This window comes from Biomphalaria glabrata, chromosome 12 (genome assembly GCF_947242115.1).
Source record: "Biomphalaria glabrata chromosome 12, xgBioGlab47.1, whole genome shotgun sequence".
NCBI classification, from domain to species: Eukaryota; Metazoa; Mollusca; class Gastropoda; family Planorbidae; genus Biomphalaria; species Biomphalaria glabrata.
This window is the reverse complement of record NC_074722.1, coordinates 7,319,423-7,335,147: the sequence shown is the minus strand read 5'-3', so window position 1 is coordinate 7,335,147 and position 15,725 is coordinate 7,319,423. Positions and strand designations below refer to the sequence as shown.

At 37.3% G+C, this 15,725-nt stretch overlaps 1 protein-coding gene across 1 annotated transcript in view; it reads right to left on the bottom strand.

Annotated features, from left to right (window-relative positions):
* Positions 1-15,725, bottom strand: part of LOC106067387 (rhodopsin, GQ-coupled-like) — a 140,366-nt gene that overhangs the window by 29,997 nt on the left and 94,644 nt on the right. Inside the window, exon 2 of the mRNA XM_056006190.1 lies at positions 14,046-14,146. The gene's annotated coding sequence lies outside the window, so the exon portion shown is untranslated. The remainder of the gene's footprint in view (positions 1-14,045; positions 14,147-15,725) is intronic.

Here is a 15,725-nt window from a genome sequence, read left to right as displayed (position 1 = left end):
GGCTGAAAATGTGCGGTTTTCCCCCTTCTAGGCTTTTTTTTCTTGTTAGTATTTTTTAGCTTCGTCACTCTTTTTTCGGAGAAATTAATTTAAAACAAAGGTCTAATGAATAATTAGAGTGACACTCAAAGAGATGGCTGCCTGGTTGTGCGGTTTGCGCTTTAGGCTGTTGTGGCGTGATGTTCACGAGTTCTAATCTTGTGTATGGTCACACCGTAGTGTGTCTCAAAATGGTCATCTCAGATTGAACAACTTCCATGCAATTTTTACAAACCTCTTTTTATACAAGATTTTACATTTCATTTTTTATTTTATTTTTCATGCAGTTACATATGACTATGGAAAAAACGAAACAAAAATACATTTTTAGTTTGGGTCAGTTAGGTATTACATTTTGTAGTAGATCTTGAGACCAACACTAATAAATTTGTGCGCTAAGAAATATTTTTACCAATTCTTTCGCTTAGCGCAATTTCATGCTTTTAGCTTTCTCAATACTCTAGGATCGTATCAATTCGTATCTTATCTTATTAAGACGTTACTTCAAAAAATGATGATTATGTCCTACGCGACATACATCTAGTCATACATTGTAACCACCAATGACTTAAATTCTGCCAAGTCACTGGTTTTCCTGGCTGGCTCAGGCAACCCATTCCATGCTCTAATAGCACTAGGGAAGAAGGACTATTTGTACAAATTTGTCCTAGCATATGGGACGAGGAAATTTGCCTTTATCTTTAGTCGTATGGTAGGTGCATCACATTGTCGTCAATATGGTCCCGGGTTCGAGTCCTGCCTACTGCCATCCACTACAGGCTTGCAGGAGGTTTCGGCTGTGACGTATTAATCACCATGTCTAATGGAAAGACAGAAACTTAGGAAAGAAACTTACATTTTTCTACGTGCAACTTTGGCTTTTGCTGTTTGTTTTTTTTTACAATACCTTTATTGGATCGTATCTCCGTAAAAGGTGGCTGGATGGGTGGACGCGATTCTCGAAAATGGCTCTATCGATTTTAATAGAAATGTGACAGTTGCTGTATCCCCTTCACCTACCCCTTAGTCTGTTGGACCGTTAGGGCACCAAGATTGTCGACCGTCTTTCTCCATTCCTCTATGCCTTTTGCCTTGGACAGAGCCTATTTCAATGGCAGGCCCGTCAATTATTATATGTTCTCTTCCCATCGCTTTCTCTGTCTACCTCTTCTTTTTTTTCCTAAAAGAAGGTCTTTGAGTTTTAGTTGTTGTTTTTTTACAATAGTTGGCAGGTCATCATGGGATCCAATCTTTCTGAAGCGTCTCAATTCCATTGCTAGGATTGTTGCTGTATATCTTTGGGAAAAGAATTACTAGCTCGTTTGACCGTTACAATTATTCAAATTAAAAAAAAAAACAAATATGGTAAAAGAACAAGAAAATCTCTATCTTAAACGGACTTGGTGTATTTTTGCATTATTTCAAGATTTTAATGAATTAATCTCCAGGAACATTTTGCGCATCTTCTAGTAAATCTAGATCGAAAGAGTTATAATTGGAATATTATAAAATCTAGTAGATATATAGAGTCGCTTGACCAGGATTCTTTTTCGGTGTGGGAGGGTTGGGGTCGGGTTCTTGGTGTGGGAGGGTTGGGGTGAGGTTCTTGTCTAATCTAGGGATTTTAAAAGAATGAAAGTGTGACTTGAGTCGGAAGAGCCAAAAAGGACAATTTACAAAATTTGAAAGTTTTTAAAGAGCCACAAAGTTTTTCTTGCCAACTATAAATAGTTCTCACACAATGAATTTTTTAAAATGAAAACAACTAATTCATATAACTAATTCATAATTAAATAATAATAATATATATATGGCATTATTAGATAATTATTTTTTAATTCGGTAATAACTGAAGAAGTTAGACATCTTATCTTATCTTATATAATACAGACGTTACTTCAAAAAAGAAGATGATTACGTCCTACGCGTCATGCATTTAGTCATGCATATTAACCAATGACTTAAATTCTGCCAAGTCACTGGTTTTCCTGGCTAGCTCAGGCAACCCATTCCATGCTCTAATAGCACTAGGGAAGAAGGAGTATTTGTACAAATTTGTCCTAGCATAGGAGACGAGGAATGTGCCTTTATCTTTATGTCTTTCAGAGTATTTTATTAAACTTTGTTTTTGTATTTGAAAATTATGGTTCAGTGTTTTATGTATGATTGCTACTTTACTTTTGAGCCTTCTGTCCTGAAGGCTTTCTAAATTTAGTAATTTTACTAAAGGTGTTACTCTAGTCCAATATGAATATTCGTTTGTTATGAATCTCACTGCTCTATTTTGTGTCTGTTCCAGTTTCTTAATGTTTTCTTGAGTTGAGGGGTCCCAAACGGAGGATGCATATTCTATTATAGGCCTAACCAAGGTTAAATAACATTTTAGTTTTATGTTCTTATTTGATTTATAGAAATTTCTTTTAATAAATCCTAATGCTTTATTTACAACACTAACTTGTACTTCAATAACAAACAAGTGAGCAAACAAATTCAATGGGAGCATTGGCTTAGCATGGTTTTAGAAAGTTTGGATACATTTTGGCTCATAACTTGTTGTTTTTAGTTTCAAACACGGCCCATATTTTCATTTGTTAGTTGGCTTCTTACTTTACTTTTAATTATATTCATGCAAGAGAACAAAGGCTTGCACGAATATGTCGATCCAAAGATAGTCATCACTCCAAAATGCCAAATTCTTCACCTCACTGTAGCAATCTGGAAGACTATTCCGTGCGCCGAATCAACTGGCGGCATTCCTTTGAAAGCTGTCCACTTTTGCTGCGTTACAAACATTTCTGGATCTCCAACACTTCCAACTTGCTTTTCAACTCTATCAATTTTCCACCCGAATAAGTTTTACTTTTTAAATTGCAGTTCTAGGGATCCAGTATCAATTCCAAATAGATGAATGTGGATTTCCTTACTATTTGTGTTGAGATGGTGTACTAGGAATGCTAGAATAGTTTTGTAGGTTTTGAGTTGCTTAAATCTATCAAGAAATTCATCTTTGATTTTTTTTATAACTGTTCTGAAGTAATGTGTGTCTAAAGTTTCACTGATCTTATGGCGATACTGCTTGAGACATTCAAAATGAAATAATTGACCACTCTGATTATCGTCGGCAAAAGGAATTAATTGTCCTTCAAAACAAACCAATTCTTCTACCAAAACATAGACTGGGTTTCCTTTTCCTTACAGTTTTTAGATTCAGCTCATTTAATTCTCTGTTATATCAACCATAAAGTAAAATTTTTTCAACTATATGTCGTTCTCTAATTCGGTGTGATAAATATCTTTTTCATATAGAAATAAATGTATTGATTTCATTCAAGCACAAAGCTAAACGTTTCATCACCTTACCTTTGGAAAGTCATAGCACTTTTTTTGGGGAAGAAGGAGGTCGGAATACTGAGTCTCAATTTCCTTTAAGTGGTAGAGTGCTTTTGACAAGATGTTGTTAATAATCTTTATTACCAAATTCATGACCTCACCTATTTCGGTCGGAATCGTTTTTGGACTCACATCGCTTCTTGGTGCATTATTCAGTGAAACGTCAGAATTTCTTGGTTTATTTTGCTCCGACGAATCGTTGTTGGCCCTTTTTTCCTGTCATACTTCAGGCTCTATCAGTTGCTATTTAAATGATTTTATCTAAATCGATCTTATTGTCTTCAAGATATTTTCGCTTAGCATCAGATCTATCGTCCCCTCTAGTTTGTCATGAGAGCGGTAGCAATCCTAGAAGTTCTTCTTTTGGACTTTGGGAAGACATATATCTGACAAAATAGGCAACTTGTGCCGTGTCTTAATGTCGCAAGAATAATCTATAGCAAGTGATAAGGCAGAAGAAAGTTGAATACCTTCCACCTTCAGCGGATAGTGGCTAATGTTTGATTTTTTTTTCAAGATTTCTCTTGTTTTTGAAATCACGAAACATTTCTTCAGATGCACGTAGGAAGCAGTCTTTGACATACTCATCTGTAGATGGTATGCGTTTTTGTGCAATTTCTAGTGGTGCCGCAAAGTTTGCCAGAATAGCATTACTTGTAGATTGTTTCTACCTTTGAGGAGATCATTCACTTCCAACTCATTTACTTGAAGCAACAAAGTATACGTCACAGCCAAAGCATGTGGTTAAGATGCCAATTCGTCTTGCGTCAAAACGAATTAAAACCATCTGACGACGGCGTCATTCGAGAGCTGACGACGGACTGACAACAATGACGACGCGTGCAATGGGGAGGGGTGCTGTGAAAAGCGAGTACAACTGGCTGAGAGATCGAATCGGCGCCTAATCTTTGTTAAAAGATTCAGAAGTATTTAAAAAAAATATTTCGATAAAATAAATAATATCTGAGTATGGAACTAAAGAGCCGCAGCTTCACATCCAATGAGCCGCATGTGTCTCGCGAGCCGCAGGTTGACGACCCAGAGTCTAGTGAAGCACTTACAAAACTTAGACTAATCAAATTTCTGAAATCTTTTAAATGTTTTAGTTACAATAATTCTACCAACGATCATTTTATCACACAATGTTAATATGTGCAATGTACAATCCATATACAGTTGAACACTTTAGAACTAAAATTTACAGTCGTCTCATAGTATCAATTCATGTATCTTATGTAGTAGATATATACTGTAATATTAAACAAAAGCAACAAGAATTGAATAAAAACAAAGTTAAACATGATTTACGTAGTACAGCACTCTCATGTTGGTTGCAAAGTTGTCAATTATTATTATTATTATAATTTTTTTAAAAATCAAATTCTTTAGAATTAAACAAAACGCTCAAGTGGCAATTTTAAAGTTTATCTCCCTTTAATAGATTCAATCCTTCAATAATAAAATGTACGTGGATTACATTGATTCGATATTTTGTTCTTTTGTTATGTCCTTTCTGTTTTGAACTGAAGAAATATAAATAAGCAATGGTTAAATAATGCAAGAATTTGAAACATTGCTATTCTTACAACGAAAAAAATGTTTTCCCTTACAAAAGAGCGTTTGAGCTCATGTTGGTCTTGGCCGGGCGCAATGAACCCCTTAGCGCCATGGTTGCTACGCCACTGTTTTTGTAGGACCAGTTCAAACGAATCACTGGAACAGACTATCTCAATCTTTACTTTTCTTTTCTGGTTGAATAGGCTCATGATAAAAAAAAAGACAGGGTGTTTAAAACAAGAAAAATGTTAAAATAAAACTTTAAAAAACCCAACAAAGCTTATACTAAGTGTAGTTGTATCAATTAGTTTGGATCAGTCATGTAAATACATTTGTAATAGAACTAGTGTCACTAGAGATTGAAATGGGTTGCCTGAATCAGCCAGGAAAACCAACCACTTATCAGAGTTTAAGTAGTTTAAGTCATTGATTAACATGCATGACTAGATTGACACATGTAATGCGTAGGACGTCATTACCTTTTTTGAAGTAACGTCTATAATAAATATTATAAGAATAATAAATCAGTGCGATTAGAAATATGTTTACTAATTGTTTTTGTTTAGCGCAATGTCATGCTTTTAGCTTTCTCAATACGCTTTGATCTTTTCCTTTGTCTGGACCAGTTGGGAAATGGGTAAAGGGAGAAAGAAAAAAGGAGATATCTGTGTGAATGTTACCGTGATCGCTGTTTAAATGCATTTAAAAAATGAAACAAAAAAAAAGTTGAACTACCAGAATTCGAACTCGAAGGCTCAAGCCTGCCAAAAACCAGAGGCAACCTTAGCAGTGCGAGGGGCCCTGGGCAAATGTCATATGCGGGGCCTAGAGCCACGTCACGCTAACGGGATCGTCCGCATCTAACGTTAAGGGCCTTATTTTTGTTACAAAACATATTTTACGTAAGTACTATACTATTGGCCCTTTAACTACATAAACTCGAAGTGTACAGTTCGTAAGATGCCGTCTTTACCGAAACTGAACGGTATTTCGAAACTAAAAATATCATTTAAGAGCTGACATGTAATTGGTATCATATAGATGCCAGGAAATATTAAGCAACAAGTCCTAGTTTATGAGAACTGGTCTGGTTTTCGTATCTGACGGTGTCAAGGCAATATCCTATCGCGGGGCCCCTTAGGCGCCGGGCCTGGGGCGGTTGTCCCCACTTGCCACCCCCTAAGGCCGCTCTTGGCCAAAACAGAAACCATTGTACTAGGGGAGTCCTTATGACAATTGGGGTTTTATAGTTATCTATTGTTACTATCAAACTTGAAAGTAGTGAGTCATTTCTCTATAGAAATTATAAATGGGGCTAATTCAATTTCTTTCCCTTGTGTTCGATACCAACCAAAATAATTAATTACCAACAGTTAATTAAATAATTGGTTAATTGATTGATTAATTCTAGAGTTGTAATGTAAAAGAAATAATTGTGGAAAGTTTCAACTTGATCCAAGATTGGTTGTGGGTGACATAACGCGTACAAACCTTTTACCAGACAGACAGACAGACAGAGTGAGTTAATAAAAGGTTTGAAAAAAGAAAAGAAAAAAAGGGAGTTAAAAAAGACAATAAACAAAACAGGAAGGGAATCTGTTAATTATTTCAGGGAACAAACTAGTCTGTGCAATGTTTACGGTTCAGTAAACAAACAGGAAAAGTGTAGCAACTGTTCAATACGTGGGTTTGACTCAAATATGCATCGCACAAGGGCTAACCTGGATCTGGACCATTCATGCGGTAGTGCCCAGGGAGTTCAGGAATTGAACATCGACCTCCTTGTCTCCTAAACCTCATAATTAAAAGGTTTACCCCATCTCTTCATTGTCTGACTAGTGATGAATTAGAATACAAATAAAAGCACACAAACGCGGGAATCCCCTCCAGGCAATAAGATCTATAGCAGCGGTTCTCAACCTTTTATGCTCAGCGACCCCTTTTTACAATCTCACACTCTGCCGCGACCCCCCCCCCCCAACACACACACACACACAAACGTACTGCAATAGAGGAATAGACAATAACAATCCATATTTTCGATGGTCTTAGGCGACCCCAGGCAAATCGTCAATCGACCCCCCTAGGGGGTCGCGACCCACAGGTTGAGAACCCCTGATCTATAGTGATAGGCCTTTAAGTTTATTGTACTGCTAAACTACTCTCTCTATATATGGGCCAGGATCTGATTTACTACAACACTGCAGACTGTTCCGGCCATCAGGGCTTTACCCTTTGGGGGGGGGGGGGGCATGAAAATCTTAAATGTACATAAAAATAGTCATTTTAAATATATCTTATATATATAATACGCTTTAATATATATATAACATGTTACAAACATTTTTCCTATCTGAAGAAGGGTAGGGCTCTCGTCAAAATCTAGCATATGGCCTGAACTTGAATAAATCCTGCCCTGATCTCATGAGCTAGAATTGATCCTACCATTTTTTTAAAATCTATAACCACCTCAGATATTTGAAACGTTACTCTTAACTAGCGCAATCAGTGCTTACACCATTTCGTTTCTTTAAAAGCTACAGTAGATATGCATATAAGAAAAGGCTGCTGGACCTTTTTTAGAAAACCCTGCTGTAACAAAGATAAAACCCTGCTGTAACAAAGAGAAAACTCCACTGTGTCCTTTTGATAAAACCCAGCTTTGACAAAGAAAAACTGCCGGACTAATGAAAAAAGTCAAACAAAAAGATCCTCTTGTGCCTTAATACATTCTACATCTACCATCATAAAAGAGATACAAGACACCGACGGCAAAGACAAACAGACACAAACACTCTTTTGTTCCCCTGGCAATCAAATCATTAAATAAGAACAATCTGATATAAACTTTGTCACATGTAAATTATGAGTGAGTCTGGTGTGAATGTACACTTTGGTTTCTTATAGTTATAATGTTTTTTGTTTGGTGTAATGCACAAATTGTAAGACAAATTTCCATACGGACAATAAAGATTATTATTATTATGTTAGAAATGAACGAGTAGTCATTCTCTGGCGCTGCCAGGGTCGAGTTTCGCTAAAGAGAAACAAAATTCATCGTAGTCCCTTTAACAGTTTCCACTGAGGAATTATTATTATTATTATTATTATTACAAGGTCTAATTAAGCGTCTAAGAAGTGAATTGAATGTAATGACTATTACTTCTAAAATGTAGTACTGACAAAAGAAGGCCTTTTTAAAAATATACTGATGCATACTCAATAGATATGTTAGTATTTTACTCAGTGTAGGGGAGGGAGCCCACCATCAAATTCTTGAACCCGGGCTCATATGTACCTTGCTACGCCACTGCTTGTCACGTGGTTGGGTTTCGTTTTTGTTTTTTTTCCCCCTCATAATCTTTCCATCTCACAGCTGACATAATTAGTTTCATCAAAGTCATTTTTATATTTAAGCAAAGCAACATTCAAGAGCCACACAGCATCATAGCTCATGTATAATAGAAGCTGCTCTTCATGGCTCTAGAAACACATTCGAGTTATGCCAACCTAGCAGCTTCGGGAGGAAACTGCTCGCTGACAGTAATTGACTAAATTAAAATCACGTGTAAGCTGTACTAATTAAACTAAGTAGATGTATTAATTGATGGCCCGAGAAATAAAACAGCCCAGGGTTTAGACGTGTCTGTAGGTCAAGTAAACATTAGAAGAAGAAGAGAAGCTTTAAACGATCCTCTTTTATCTAGATCTTCTGTTCACATTCAGCACACCAAGAGTTGCGATAACATGGAAGCCAATACGAGGAAAGCGCAAACAGGGACGTACTCGTATTACTTGGCGACACACCTTCATGGAGGACCTCAGAACAGTGGACACCAGGCTGGAGAAGGCTTCAGACATTGCCAATGACAGATCTTTATGGAGACAGCTTGCCGCCCAATGCGCCGAGCGGCGCGGGAGGACCTAAGTCTAAGTAAGTCACATTCAGCAGATGATGTCCATCGACAGACGTGGAGAGACTTTGGCTTGCAGCGCGGTGACATGATTCTAGGTATTAGATAAGGTCAGAACGTTGACACCAGGGCAGCTGTTCCCCCCACCCCTCTTCTCTCAGCTGTTGGATCTTAAGCAGTGACGTGCAAACTTAGACCCGCGGGCCTTATCTGTCCCGTGACTCGGTGCTTTCTGGGCCCTCAGTACTTCCGGGTAATGCAGCCGCAGATCGGCTTCATTAGACTCGTCGATTCTTTCTTGCGATGATGTGGTCCGCAACATATGCGACGGAAATAAATGTGGCCCTAGATTTTAAACTATTTGGGTACCACTAGTCTAAGTCTAAAAGGACCAACAGAAACTTGGATCAGTGTGTCAGTAGGATGTGGTCCAGGGTGTCAGTAGGATGTGGTCCAGGGTGTAGCAATGTGTGCCACGATGTAGCTCCGTATGCTAAAAAGTAGCACCGTGCGCCAGGATGTAGTACTGAATTCCAAGATGTAGCATTGTGTACCAAGAAGTAGCACTGTTTGCAAGTATATAGTACTGAGTTCCAGGATGTAGCACTTTGTGACAAAATGTAGCACTTTGTGTCTGTATGCAGCACCGTAACTTTGCTTGTTTATAGCATTGTGTGCCTGTTTATAGCATTTTTCGCAAAAAAACGGCCTCAGTGCCATTGACTACTATCTCATTGTCGATGGTATGCTCCATAAAAAGAATGTGCTATGAAAGAAAGATTGCTATATAAGATAGTGCTACGGTAGAGTGCTATGAATGCATGTTTTATATACAATCGACCTCATTCACCAAAAATCACTGTCACTTGATTACCATAGATAAAACAACGAAAACAAAACTGTCACGTGATAACCATTATTGATTCAAATGAGGTTGTAAGTTCTAAACAAGAGCTGTGGAAGCATGTGGTGGGGGGTGTTTATTTACGATCGGTCACTGAGGTTCATTACTCCAATATGTTATTGAACCAAGATGAATTCCTAGATAAGATAAGATAAGATAAGATAAGAAATTTCAACTTAAGAAGTAGAGAAGACTATAAGATGATCAAATGTCCCATGAAGAGTGTTGTACCACAACGATGCTATCATATTATCTTCTATTGAATGAGACTGGCTAAATAAAGGCTGAAGCCCAGAGCTAATAATCCGTAACACGCTCCACTGAACATCCAGTCCAGTAAACGGATTAAGTAGGTCGGAAATGATAGAAAACATTACGACCTGGGCAAAACTTCTGGTCATGCACTTGATCCAATTGTTGTGTAGATATATAGCAGGAGAGAGGGACATTTGGGAATAGTCCAAAAAGCATTCAAGAAACGGCCATAAATAATTATTTCCGCTCGTAAATAAAGGTGTTTATAAATAACAGTTTTACAATTCTCAGCAAGTAGGAAATGTCTGTATAAAAGACAATTCAAGAAACATTTCAGTTCGTAGAAAAGGTGACAAAGGCTTGTATAAAAGACAATTCAAGAAGGACAGCAAGACATCAGGATTCATTTCGTTGTTGGTTGTTGTTGATCACGTGATACTTATCGCTACTAGACTTGTTTCTAGCACAATCCTAAAACAGGAACTCGGACCTATCGAGACCACAGTCCAGAGCGCATACAACACGACCAGGCAGCCATGAACTTTTTTTTTTTAGTTGCAGTTTGAATCAATGTATCCCCGTGTCACTTCTGTAAAGTACTTAAAGAAACAGCAAGTATGTGTTTAAACTGTGAGGCTTCAAAAACTCAAATAATAGGTATATTTCAACCTTTAACGAAAGTGTCACAATCTGCAATGTACCTAGAAACGAAAGAGTGTAAATACTACATTTTCTGTAGATTAACGTAAAGTTCCCCTTTCAGAACGTGTGATCTATGGGGGCAGATGATGTAAAGGTCATCTGTTTCTGTGGCCCACGGTTAACGAGGGTGTCATGTGGCCAGCACAACTACCAACCGCCTTTACTTTTTCCCAACTAATGTCTGGTACCCATTAGAGCTGGGTGGACACTCAAAGATCCCGAAATAAAAAATCAGATTCGTCATCAGGATTTGAAACCGTGACCCCTCGGTTTGGAAGCCAAACGCTTTACCGCTCAGCCACTGCTCTTCCGATAATAATAGGAATATTTCAACCTTTAAAGAAATTGACACAATCTGAAATATACCTAGACACGAAGGAGATTATCATAATACTGCTTTTGCTGTCGGTCTAGAGTAATAGGTAAATTATTACTTACATATTCTGCTTTTTATTTCTCACTATTAGCTTTGTCGCTGGGTCTGCATATCGTCATGTGAAACACTGCACTCATCCTTAATCCTCAGAATCGAAGACATTGTGGGAAGCGTGGTCGAGAAGCGCTTGAACTTGGCTTGGCTACCTAGAAGGTTCGACACCCGACTCAGGCAGAGTTGTGTTTACTGAGAGCCTAAAGGCAGCAAGGAAAACCAACTCCTAGATACCCCCTCCCCCCCCACTGGTCCACAAATGAGATTGGACCAAAGCGCTCTGAGCATGCTATAAGCATGAAAGTAGCGCTATATAAAGGCTATAATATATTCTCAGCTCACGATTTCTAATAGTCAAAAAAAGCGGCACAGACATGAAGGTTGGTCTACAGCACAACTTAAATAAATTAAATAGTTTATTTTTTAAGCTTTAATTTCGCTTATTGTAATGTAGTTTTAAGGTGGACGGCGTAACAGAGGTGACCTCCCCCCCCCCCGCACCATAAAGATCAACTCTAGATGGTAGCCGATGACATATGAAAGAGACAGCTCCGACAAAAGCCGCGAGACACACATTTGAGACGCAAAGAAAAATCATTGTTGATAGAGCGTCTCGTTAATAACGCGAGTGTCGTGAGTTCGATCCTCAATTTTTCTTCATATGCATTTGTTTCCCACTTTACTTGAGTTTGTTGACCGAGTTACTCGCAAGCCGAGGTATAATAAATGTTACTTTTTAAAGAGGGAATCTCACTCCTAAAAATAAATTTCCGGAAATCCCAAACGATAATGCATCATTGCTGTAGACCGGGTCACGTGGGCACCGTGATTCCGGAAGTCTTGGGGACACACGAGTGGTGTCTCATTAATCCATTCTCCAGCTCCTGATAGCGGGTGATTCGTTTTAATTTGGACTCACCTCGACGAATGACTGAGATCATGTCAGAGACAGTCTTTGTTTGTCTCTGGCTAGCAGACGATAATGTGCTGGAAATGGGATGATTGGTTGCCATTTTGTACAATAATGTATACTTACCATATTTGTATACCGACACGAAGTTGTTTTTTTTTTTGTTGTCACAAACCAATAGGGCGAATGTTATTGACGGTCATTGATTTGTGGTACTAGGTCACTAGCAGACAATTAAACCAATATAGGCGTAATATATCTTAACTTATAAAACTTGAAATAGCTTTGAATAACTTCCTTGTGAACAAATTTGAACATAACGTTTATTTGCAATATAGACTAAAATCAACTTGATATGAGATAAAATCAATATCCTCAAATTCACCGCTAATTTATGTTTTAAAAAATTAACTCCTACTTTATAGTCAAAGGCGGTTTCTCTTTGTGCTGGCCACATGGTAGCCTGCCCGTATACCACAGAAACGGATGACTTTTACATTATCGGTCCCATAAATTGAAAGGTCTGGACTATATATATAATACAATGAACGGAATTGAGAAGCTATCACATACAAAAGACACATACAATGAAGAGATTATATTTAGGATTAATGCAGCGACTGGACCAAACTTAAACTTTATGGTCATATAACAATGTCCTCATGACTGGTAAAAACCTTCCTTCAGGGAACAGTAGCAGAAAAAAAAAAAGGAGAGGCAGACAGAGAAAGCGATGGGAAGACAGCATAAAAGAATGGATGGGCATGTCATTGAAAGAGATTCTATCCAAGGCAAAAGACAGAGAAGAATGCAGAAAGACTGTGAACAGATCTTGTGTTGTGCCCCAACGGTCCAACTGACCAAGGGATAAGGGAATGTTAATTATATTGTGCATACTAATTTGGAATTATGTCCATTTGTTATTGCGTATTTCTTTTATTTCAAATCGGAAAATTAAATGATACAATTCTTTAACAAAATCTGAGTTTTCACCTATTTGAATATCCCAGAATACGTTGCGCCACTAAACATAGTGTTTAGAAAAACGGTATTGTATTCGCCACACAACTCCAGCGTCACACTGACAGCCAGAGGAACAATCTTCAGGGGAACATAAAAAACAATTTAATCAGGCTGGCAGTGCACAAAGAAACAAATACTTGGTTCAAACCTCAAGAAGCTGAGCAATGAAAGTCTGTCAGTTTTATCTTCAACTTAGTCATTGCCAGACATTTTTACATATGATTCCATTTCACTTCTTTTTAAAAATGATTCCGACTTACACAAGACAAATTTAGACAAATGTGGAACATGATCTCTCTCAAATCACACAAACACTCAGAGACCACTAGATTGTGTATTGAGAACAAAGCTTTTGATAAAGATTATATCAGCCCACTCTGTCTGGCACAAATCTTGTACACGTTATTTCTCCCACTTCCCATTCTCGGATCATGTTAAAACTTTGCACAATAATTCATTGTCGAAAACAATAATAAAAAAAACAAACAAACACCAATAAGTTAATTAATTAGTAGTGATTCATTTTTGTTATTTTATACAAAAAGGGGAGATAAATCATGTAATATTACGAGATATTGATTGATTGTGCGGTTATATAATCTTTGTTTTTAAAAAGTATTTGTATATTTTTTCCTTGTTTTCTTGTGTTCTTTTGTTTAACTAGACCAGTCATTTCTAGCCTACGGCCTGTGTCCGTGACGTGTTGATATCAAGCGCCTCCATGCTGGTACCGACAGACTATAATCAAGTCGTAGATGATCAGAATCAACTTTTTTTTTGTTGTTGTTGCGGCCCGTCAGAAGTGTCAGGAAATTATGTGACCCCGGACCAAAGAGAAGCTGGGCATCACTGTACAAGGGGGATCATAAAGTTAGTAAGCAAGAAACAAGAAAGTGGATCCTATAGTGAATTTTAACTTACCCTTTATGGATAAAAATCATTTTCATTCTTTGATGTTATTCATTTTTAAGACACCCTGACATCGGCCATTGTTCTAATCCATCAAATCCTGTACAAGCGATCTGAAAATAAAACAAGCAGAATATGAAAAATACTGAAAACAGAAAAAGAAGAAAGAAAAAGCTAATATATAATGGAAAAAACTGCACATTTACGGCATTTTATTCTTCTCAGTACTGTAACATTTATTTTCAAACAAAATTAATTGATTACCACTAATTAATTTAATTTGTTTAATTGATTCATGTTTTGTTAGGAACAATGACTTATTGTGCAAAGTTTCAACCTGACCTGAAAAAGGGAATTAACGTGTACAAAATTGTGTGCCAGACAGACAGACGGAGTCAGAAGATATAAAACAAATTCATGAACTCCATAAATGTGATTGTATTCCTGTGGTATCTAGATGTCAGTATTTGTCACTTAGTGTTATCTAATCATTTGTTGTTCAATATTGTTGGTCATGTTTTAAATCACTACTCTCAAAATAAATCATTTGGGAAAAATATATTTTTTACTTTCATTTTCTATTATAAAGCTCAATTTTTCTTTAAGATCAAATAATTATAGCTGCCAGGTCTTGCGGAATGTGGTCTGGACTGTCGTTCAGTAGTCTTGATGGTTAATACTCTGCCCGCTGCCTTTCTCCGTCGTCCTATCATAGCCTACAAAACATTATGCTGCCAACTATCATTGCATACAAAACATGATACTGCCAACTATAATAGCCTAAAAAAACATTATGCTGCCAACTATCATAGACTACAAAACATTATGCTGCCAACTATCATAGACTACAAAACATGATGCTGCCAACTATCATAGACTACAAAACATGATGCTGCCAACTATCATAGACTACAAAACATGATGCTGCCAACTATCATAGACTACAAAACATGATGCTGCCAACTATCATAGACTACAAAACATTATGCTGCCAACTAACATAGCCTACAAAACATTATGCTGCCAACTATCATAGCCTACAAAACATTATGCTGCCAACTATCATAGCCTACAAAACATTATGCTGCCAACTATCATAGCCTACAAAACATTATGCTGCCAACTATCATAGCCTACAAAACATTATGCTGCCAACTATCATAGCCTACAAAATATTTTGCTGCCAACTATAATAGCCTACAAAACATTATGCTGCCAACTATAATAGCCTACAAAACATTATGCTGCCAACTATCATAGCCTACAAAACATTATGCTGCCAACTATCATAGCCTACAAAACATTATGCTGCCAACTATCATAGCCTACAAAACATTATGCTGCCAACTATCATAGCCTACAAAACATTATGCTGCCAACTATCATAGCCTACAAAACATTATGCTGCCAACTATCATAGCCTACAAAATATTTTGCTGCCAACTATAATAGCCTACAAAACATTATGCTGCCAACTATCATAGCCTACAAAATATTTTGCTGCCAACTATAATAGCCTTCAAAACATTATGCTGCCAACTATCATAGCCTAAGCCTACCAAATATTTTGCTGCCAACTATAATAGCCTACAAAACATAATGCTGCCAACTATCATAGCCTACACTTATATCATAGAATGCATACATGTATTATTCTCCTCTCCAGCTCAACGAAATAACAACGAGGCGAAA